Genomic DNA, 9,742 nt, shown 5'->3' on the forward strand with positions numbered 1-9,742 from the left:
ACATAAAGTCAAATAGCCCAATTAAAAAATGGGCATACTATATAAACAGGCACTTTGCCAAAGAAGACATTCAGCAGCTAACAGACACATGAAAAAATGCTCATGATCATTAGCCATTAGAGAAATGCAAATCAAAACTACAATGAGAAACCATCTCACCCCAACAAGGTTAGCATTATTCCAAAAAACACAAAATATAAATGTTGGAGACATTGTGGAGAGACTGGAACACTTACACACTGTTGGTGGGAATGTAAAATGGTACAACCACTTTGGAAATTGATTTGGCGCTTCCTCAAAAAGCTAGAAAAAGAAGTGCCATATGCTCCAGGATTTCCACTCCTTGGAATATATCCTAGAGAAATACGAGCCGTCACATGAATAGATATATGCACACCCATGTTCACTGCAGCACTGTTCACGACAGCAAAAAGACAGAAACAACCTAGGTGCTCATCAACGGATGAATGGATAAACAAATTTTAGTACATTCACACAATGGAATACTATGCAATGATAAAGAACAATGATGAATCTGTGTAAACATCTTATAACATGGAGGAATCTGGAAGGCATTATTCTGAGTGAATTTAGTCAGTGACAAAAGGACAAATATTGTATAAGACCACTATTATAAGAACTCAAGAAAAGGTTTAAACGGAGAAGAAAACATTCTTCGACGGTTATGAGGGTGAGGATGGAGGGAGAGGGTTATTCACTAACTAGAGAGTAGACAGGAATTATCTTAGGTGAAGGGAAGGACAGCACACACTACAGAGGAAGTCAGCACAACTGGACTAAACCAAAGCTAAGAAGTTTGCTGAATCCAACCAAACACGTCAAGGGACAGAGTAGCAGGGGCGGGGGTCTGGGGACCATGCTTTCAGGGGACATCTAGGTCAACTGGTATAACAAAGTTTATTAAGAAAATGTTCTGCATCCTACTTTGGTGAGTGGCGTCTAGGGTCTTAAAAGCTAGTGAGCGGCCATCTAAGATGCATCAATTGGTACCAACCTACCTGGAGTAAAAGAGAATGAAGAACACCAAAGTCATAAGGAAAATATTAGCCCAAGAGACAGAAAGGGCCACATAAACCAGAGACTGCATTAGTCTGAGACCAGAAGAACTAGATGGTGCCCAGCTACCACCAATGACTGCCATGACAGGGAGCACGACAGAGAGTCCCTGACGGAGCAGGAGAAAAGTGGGGCGCAGACTCAAATTCTCGTAAAAAGACCAGACTTAATGGTCTGACTAAGACTGTAGGAACTCCAGAAAGCATGGCCCCCAGACTCTCTGTCAACCTAGAAATAAAATCATTCCCAAGGCCAACTCTTCAGACAAAGATTAGACTGGACTATGGGACATAAAATGATACTCATGAACAGTGTGCTTCCTAGCTCAAGTACATACATGGACTAAATGGGCAGCTTCTGTCCAGAGGCTAGATGAGAAGGTGGAGAGAGTCGGAAACTGTTTGAATGGACACAGGAAATCAGGAGTGGAAATGAGGAGTGTGCTGTCACAGCATAGGGAGAGCAATTAGGGTCACATAACAATGTATGTATAAATTTTTATATGAGAGACTAACTTGAATTGTAATTTTCACTAAAAGTACAACATAAAATAAATAAAAAAAGAATAAAATGAAAACACTGTTATTAAAAATAAAAGGAGAATTATACAGAAGCATATATGGTGTTCATAGTATGTGACCCACTCAATTTTCCCTTTAGCTGAAACTTCCCCTCTCAAAGTCCTACTTTAGGAACAATTTTAGAGGCAGCACAAGCCTATTCCTAGCCTGGATCTTTGTACTGGACTCCATGGATTTTACCCTCCTAGGCCCCAGCCTTACATAGTAACATCAGGTGTACCCTGTATTTGATGTGAACGGCCCCTCCTGGAGACATAATACAATGTTAATGGTGCCCCTGGATTTGTGCATCTCTGGGGTTCTATGGCTGCCTTGCATCCATTCACCCTTCTAGAAACAGTGATCTTATTTCTGTATGGGAGCTACCCCTTCCCAATTTGTTTTCATTCATTCGTTGGTTCAGTCAATAAATAATATGCTGAAAGCCTGCTAGGTATTTTCCTCCTATTTAGTGCTTATTAAAATCTTATATTTTAAAGGGGTGAGCTGACACAGGTGGTGAATTGAATAAATAAAAACATACAATCTGTTAGGCTGTCATGAGTACTCTGGAGAAGACAACTGGGAGGAGCTTCAATTTCAAATATGGTAATCAAACAAGCTTCACTAAAATCTTGAGGCTGGGAGGGGATGAGCTGTTCTAGGCAGAGGGAGCAGAAAGTTAAAAGATCCTGACGTAAAACTACTAGAGTTTTCAAGGAACATCTAGGAAGCCAGGGTCACTGGAGTAGAGTGAGGGAGACAGAGAGTAGATAAAAATGGTATCAGACAGGTAATAAGGGGCCTTATAGCCAGTGTGGATATAGCACGAGATAGAGGTAAGGAAAAAAAAAAAAAAACATAGCATGTAAATGTTAGAAAAAATAGACATTCAATTCAAGAAGAAAAATAAACTGAGCCCTTGAAAGAATTTTTCATCGGTACTTGGAACTAGAGAATATTGACAATGGATTCAATAATAAAAGAGCTAAAAAATAAGATGATAAAATGATACAGTGTCATGAAAAGAAAGACTTCAGACCTGAGGAAACATTCAAGTCATAAACAGAGATAACACACAATTAATTATAAACAGCAAGGAGCTGAACAGATACTGCAAAAATATCAGATTGCTTCTATAGAAGGAAAGCTTGATCCTCCCAGGAAATGGCAGTGAGAAAGATGAAGCCATTAAAATAGTCAGAGAGAAGCCAGATACGCAAAGCAGTCAAGGACAATCCAATATAGAGACAACTGGTACTTCTGAAGAAGAGAACGCAACAAGTGCAATAGAAAATGTTCACAAGAAATAGCAAAAGTTGAATCTGAAAATCAAGAGAGACCAGATTCTAGGAAAATCTGATCTAGTATGCTTACCACTGGAACATATTCTGGTGAAATTATTGAAAAATATAGGCAGGAATCACCAGGTGTAATGACATAGGAAGTGATGGGCCCTGAAGGGACTCAGAGAGTGTATTTGCATCTAAAGACATTGAAAAAATATTTTTGAAAATATTGTGATCCAAATGACACCCATTAGACCTATTGGCCACCACCATAGGTTCACAAAGGGCAAAAGAACAAAACATGCTTAGTGCACCTAGAGAGGGCACATAGGGCTGGTTAGACTTGAGGACTGAGGCTGGATGGGGAGAATACTGTGTGAACTCCACCCAGATCCCTTCAGATCTCTTGTACCATTTCTCTGTGGCTGTCTCCTGGCCTTTCTGTTCTTATGCTGTTAAGAATCTGCATAGTAGAGTCTCTTTAGGGGACTTCCCTCCACCAGAGACAAGTGGACAGTCTTTTGATTTTCTGGGTGGGAAGACAGAACTTGCAGGGCAAGTGCTGCCCAAAGACCATCATTCAATATTCCTTCATGCCCTGAAGGCCTGGGTCCCCAGCCTTGGCTCTGGAGTAAATGCCTCCAGAGTCCAGGCAGGTGGTGTGGATCCTGTGGAGTGGCCGGAAAGCCCCAGGCAAAGGGAAACAGCTGCTACAGCTCAAGATGTGTGGAATGAGGGCCCAAGGCAGCCAGAAGTTCCGACTGGTTTTTTTCTTCCCCCAGAAGAGGAGGAAACCTAGACTTTTAGGTGAAAACTCTCTGTTATTAATTTGGCTCAGAACTTTTTAAAATTTGTAACAGCCAAACAAAATAAGTCTCCAGGCCAAACACAGCTGGAGAGTGGACTATTAACCACTTCCTTTTGAGAGACAGGGAGTGGTTTTGTGTTTGAGGAGCTACAAGGGAGGGCCTGAGGAAGGAGACCTGGTGATGCAGTGGTTAGAAGCTACAGTTGCTAACCAAAAGGTTGGCAGTTCAAATCCACCAGCTCTTCCTTGGAAACCCTAGACAGTTCTACTCTGCCTTATAGGATTACTGTGAGTAGGAATTGACTAGACGGCAATAGGTTTGGTTTTTGAGGGAGGAGAAAGAGAAGTTTATTAGAGCAGACGGAGCTGTTGTGGGTGGGCATAGAGCCAGGGCCCAAGAGCAGGTCCCTGAGCAGGAAGCCCACGGGCACCTCGGCACCTTGCTCCTGGGGATGCGTGCTGAGGCAGGGTCCATTTTACCGTGGGATTTTCCAGCAAGTCTGTGCCTGGGAGATAATGCCCTCGGTCAGCCTGATACTGAGGAGTCGAGTCTTTTGTCACTTCTGGCTCCTGGAGACCCTGCCCTAGTAAGCCTGCTTCCAACATGAGAAAATTCACCCCTCGACACTGCAAAAAGCACAATCCAACCACACCCCAGAATTTTGTGTGCATTAAGGGATTTCTGATTAGCGAATACAGGAGAATCAAGAATGGTTATGAACTTGCTGCCTACAAGACTAACTGGGCCCTCTGGGACACACATAGCTGGGGACAGAGGAGGGAGTAGATCTCTGTTAAAAGTGAAATCCAATTGAGCAAGTTCCCTTAAAAACCTTAGCTACATTTCATTACACATATTTAATCCTCATAACAGCCCTATTCAGTCAGCATGATTATCACCTCCATTTTACTGATGAAGAAACTGAGTCTTACAGAAGCTAAATGACTTGCTTAAGTTCATGGTGTGGCTGTCACTCTATCCCAAACAGTTTGAATCAAAGTTCTGTTATCTTCACCATTATGCTGTATAGCAGTTACAGATTAGGATTCAAAGTGTGTGTTAGTTAAACTTTTTGAAACACCTTAAAACCACATCAAACTTGACCCTATAGGACCAAGTAGAACTGCCCCATAGGGTTTCCAAGGCTGTAATCCTTACAAAAGCTGCCCGTGGAGCCGCTGGTGGTTAGAACCTCCTAAGTTTTTAGTCAGAAGACGAGCGCTTAACAATTCAGCAACCAGGGCTCCTTAGGACCCACCTTATGACTTGAAATTCAGGAAGGCTGTAGTATACCGTCTCCTGGCCTCCCACCTGATATAAGATTTATTTCCAAATTCAAAGTACACTGTATCTCACCGCGCCGCCGTTAAGACCAGCAACCAGGAACCAGGCAGAGAGCAGTCCTCACACTTGAAGTGGAAGGGCCCTTATTGGCTTTCTACACAGTCCTGCCCCCAGAGTCCACTTTGGAATCATCCCCGGGATCTCTGGGAAATGTAGTTCTGAGGTCTCGGGCGCCTCAGCGGTTTTACTCAAATCTGTTCTTCGAAAAATTGTGCAGCTTGTGATTCTCTGATGAGTCCCATGCCACAGGCTGTGAGGGGTGTGACCTTGTATTTGACACAGTCCCTGCTCTCAGGATGAATGAAGATTTCCTGTGTGTGATGTGGAGGTGAGAGCTTGAGAGGGTCAGGGAAAGGCAGATCTCAAACCTAGAACAGACAGGAGAGGAACGTGGAAGATTTTCACTGTAGGGCCAAAAAAGCAGAACCTGAGACAAAGGGTTGAATGCAGGTATTTAGTCGGGAATGTAATTTAGGGTGCGAGGGTTAGGGATATGGGTGGCAAGACAGGAAGTAGGGAGAGCCAATAGTTTACCACTTGTCTTGCTGGAAAATTTAGAAGAAGCACCCTTAGTAGCTCTTATTCAGCTCTCCTCTGCTGTGAAATGTTATCATTGAAAACAAATATGAAATCCTTCAAGCACACAGAGTGGTACTGAGAATTATATAATGAACCCCAGTGAATCCATCACCCAAACTTGCCAGATTGCAATAGATTTTAAGCCCCATGTTCACCTCTCCCTGCTGTTGTTTTCCTCACTGGAAATAATTTCTTCCCTGAAATGTGTGTTTATCATTCTCATGCACAGGTATTACTGCTACTACTACTCCTCCCACCATTTTACACATTCCCACCAGTGTGTATGTGAGTGTCAATTTCCCATCCATTTAACCATACTGAATATTATCATATTTTTATTTACCTTTATCAATTTGAAAAGTGAAAACGTGGTATTCTACTTTTGTTTTCATTTTCATTTCTTTAATCCTTAGTGAGTTTGTGTACTTTCCATAGATTTATTTGTGATTTGTATTGTTCTACTGTGTATTACCTATTTATATCCTTTGCCCATTTTAAAATTAATTGAAAGGTCAATATTGCCTTACTTTTGTACAAGATCTGTATCTAGAGAGCATACTAATCCACCAACATATATGTTACAAAATACTTTTGCTTTTAATTTTTTCAATTAAAAGTTTTTAACATGAAAGACTTTTATTTTTATGTAGTCAAATCTATCAGTCTTTTCCTTTACAATTTCTGTCTTTGGTGTCATATTTAGAAAGTGCATCGTCTTTCTGATATTACGTAAATGTTCATTTATATTTACCTATTAGTGTGGCTCAATGATTCTCACACCTTGATAACATTAGAATAATTTGTGGATCTTTAAGAGTCTTTAAGAGGCCCTGGGTGGTGCAAATGGTTAAGTACTAACCAAAAGGTCGGTGGTTTGAGTTCACCCAGAGGTGCCTGGCAATCTACTTCTGAAAAGTCAGTCACTGAATGCCCTACAGAACACAGTTCTACTCTGAAACGCGTGGAGTCACCGTGAGTTGGAATTGATTAGATGGCAACTGTTGTTTTTAGTTAAGCTACACCCGGACCAACTGAATCTCTTTGTGTCTGGACTGGGCCTAGTCATCTATATTTTGATAAATCTGCCCAGATGATTTAAAAAAATTAAACTCCTCTTAAAAAATTGTAAAAAGAATACCTAATAAAAGCCAATATTTATTGAGGTTTGCCAGAAACATATCGAACCCTCGGTAGTGTAGAAAAACAGGCATTGTAAACCCTTAATAGTGTACAAAAAGTGACAACCCTTGTTTTTATGGAGCTTCCTGTCAAGAGAGTGATATAATATTAATCAAATAATCACCCAAATAAATAAAGTGTGAAGAGGGAGTTATTAGAGTTTGGGATGCCATGAGAGTCAAACACAAGGATTCTGGTCTAGTTTTTGGGAGGGAGCTCAGGGAATGCCTCTCAGGGAATGGTGTTTGAGATGAGGTTTGCAAGTTATACAAGTACTGACAAGGTAAATTGGAGAGGTAGGAGCCTTCCATACAGGGGAAGCAGCATGTGCAAAGGCCCTGTGACTAATGAAACAGCCCTAACCAGAGACAAGAGGAGGCCAGTGTGGCTGCAGTGCTGAGACCTTGGAGGGGAAGAGGATTTGGAGCTGGGGCTAGAGAGGTAGGGAGGGGAAAAACCGTGCTGGACCTTACAGGCAGGAGAGACATTTCTCCTTTTTTGTAAGATCAATGAGAAGCCATGAAAGTTTTAAGGTGGGGGTGGGGGTTGTTACGACCACATTTTCATTTTGGAAAGGTCCCTGGAGCAGACTATCAATGCTCACACCACCTCCCTTGGGCCTTTCAGTATGGACGTGCACCTTAGCGATCCCTCTTTGGAAGTGTCAAAATCCTTCAAGTTATGAAGTGACTCTAGCCTGTTTCCATCCACTTACCTTCTGCTAATGTACTGTAGGTTATTGCTGTCTAGCTGCAGCAAAGTTTATGGTGACCCTTATATCAAATGACTGCAACCAATCTCCTGTTTCTTTTTTTAAAATTTTTTTATTGTACTTTAGATGAAGGTTTACAGAACAAGCTAGCTTCTCATTAAACAGTTTGTACACATATTGTTTTATGACATTGGTTAACAACCTCACAATATATCAACACTCTCCCTTTGCGACCTTGGGATCCTTATTACCAGCGTTCCTGTCCCCTCCTGACTTCTAGTCCTTGACCCTGGGCTGGTGTGCTCCTTTAGTCTTGTTTTGTTTTATGGGCCTGTCTAATCTTTGGCTGAAGGGTAGACCTTGGGAGTGACTTCATTACTGAGCTAAAAGGGTGTCCGGGGGCCATACTCTCTAAGTTTCTCCAGTCTCAGTCAGGCCAGTAAGCCTGGTCTTTTTTGTGAATTAGAATTTTGTTCTACATTTTTCTCCAGCTCTGTCTGGGATCCTCTATTTTGATCCCTGTCAGAGCAGTCAGTGGTGGTAGCCGGGCACCATCTAGTTGTACTGGACTCAGTCTGGTGGAGGCCTTGGTAGTTGTGGTCCATCAGTCCTTTGGACTAATCTTTCCCTTATGTCTTTAGTTTTCTTCATTCTCCCTTGCTCCCAAAGGGGTGAGACCAGTGGAATATCTCAGATGGCTGCTCACAGGCTTTTAAGATCCCAGAGGCTACTCACCAAAGTAGAATGTAGAACATTTTCATTATAAACTATGTAATGCCAATTGAGCTAGATGTTCCCCGAGACCAAGGTCCCCACAGCCCTCAGCCGTTTGGTCCCTCAGGGAGTTTGGATGTATCTATGGAGCTTCCATGACCTTGCCTTGTACAAGTTGTGCTGGATTCCCCGGTATTGTGTACTCTCTTACTCTTCTTCTCCATTGTCTATTTAGTGTTTTTCCATCCCCATCCCTCCCCTCCCTGGTAACCATCAAAGATTGTTTCTTCTTGTGTGCAAACAAACCTTTTCATGAGTTTTTATAGTAGTGGTCTCATACAATATTTGTCCTTTTGTGATTGACTTATTTCACTCAGCATAATGCCCTCCAGATTCATCCATGTCATGAGATGCTTTGCAGATTCGTTACTGATCTTTATCGTTGCATAGTACTCCATTGTGTGTATGTACCATAGTTTGTTTATCCATTCATCTGTTGATGGGCATCTAGGTTGTTTCCATCTTTTTGCTATTGTGAACAATGCTGCAATAAACATAGGTGTGCGTATGTCTATTCGTGCGACGGCTCTTATTTCTCTAGCATATTTTCCTAGGAGTGGAATTGCTGGATCATATGGTATTTCTATTTCTAGCTTTTTAAGGAAGTGCCATAACGTTTTCCAGAATGATTGTAGTATTTTGCATTCCCACCAGCAGTGCATAAGAGTTCCAGGATCCCTGTAGCCTCTCCAACATTTGTTGTTTCCTGGGTTTTTTGATTCCTGCCAGTAATGCTGGGGTGAGATGGTATCTTGTTGTGGTTTTGCAAATCTTCTATTTCTTGCTGCTTTTATCTCCTACTTTCTTCCGCATTTCCTTGAAGGACTTTCAAAGCACCATAAAACTTGAATTTCAACATGCTGGGATAGTCTTCTTTATTTCTTAGCTGCAGGTGTAGTACTATCGCTCACATACCTTCTTTCAACCAATTCAGGGTCAAAAACTGTTCTCATAAACACCAATGAAATGGTAGAAAGATTGGTTACATTGCAACCTAAATTGCAGAACACGTTGATATTAGAGAGTTCATTGGCTTAAAGTGAGGGTAACCTCTCACTCAGAAGATGGGAAATATATGTTATTGAAGATTGCTAGGGATTTTTAAATAAGACTCAGGAGGCAACTCATAACCAAACTAGAGCCTGAAAGAATGTGTCTTCTCTAAAGCTCCCTGGGTTTAAGTCCAAAGTGGATGGAATTCTGGGCCAGTGTCTTTTATATAGAATTTTTGAAAGATATCCTAATCTGAGGTTATTTTTCTCTGTTGACTAGCCTAAAATACTATGTTTTCTTTATATCTATGTGTATATGTGTCTGTAAAAAAATATTTATGCATATAATATATGAAGAATATATAAAAGAATAGGCATTCATAGTCTTTCTTCCTCCCCACCTTTCTAATGAGGAGTTTTGCTAATT

At 41.4% G+C, this 9,742-nt stretch overlaps 1 protein-coding gene across 2 annotated transcripts in view; it reads right to left on the reverse strand.

Moving 5' to 3' along the window:
- The window catches only part of LOC101354690 (arylamine N-acetyltransferase 1-like), a 12,863-nt gene extending 7,460 nt beyond the window's left edge, over positions 1–5,403 (reverse strand). Inside the window, exon 1 of one of the 2 annotated variants that reach the window (XM_023736673.1) lies at positions 5,092–5,403. The gene's annotated coding sequence lies outside the window, so the exon portion shown is untranslated. Of the gene's footprint in view, positions 1–4,993 lie in introns of both variants that reach the window. The other variant, XM_023736672.1, reaches the window with a different exon arrangement.
- Positions 5,404–9,742: the final 4,339 nt, after the last annotated feature.

The sequence above is a fragment of the Trichechus manatus genome, unplaced genomic scaffold (assembly GCF_000243295.1).
Source record: "Trichechus manatus latirostris isolate Lorelei unplaced genomic scaffold, TriManLat1.0 scaffold00090, whole genome shotgun sequence".
Lineage (NCBI taxonomy): Eukaryota > Metazoa > Chordata > Mammalia > Sirenia > Trichechidae > Trichechus > Trichechus manatus.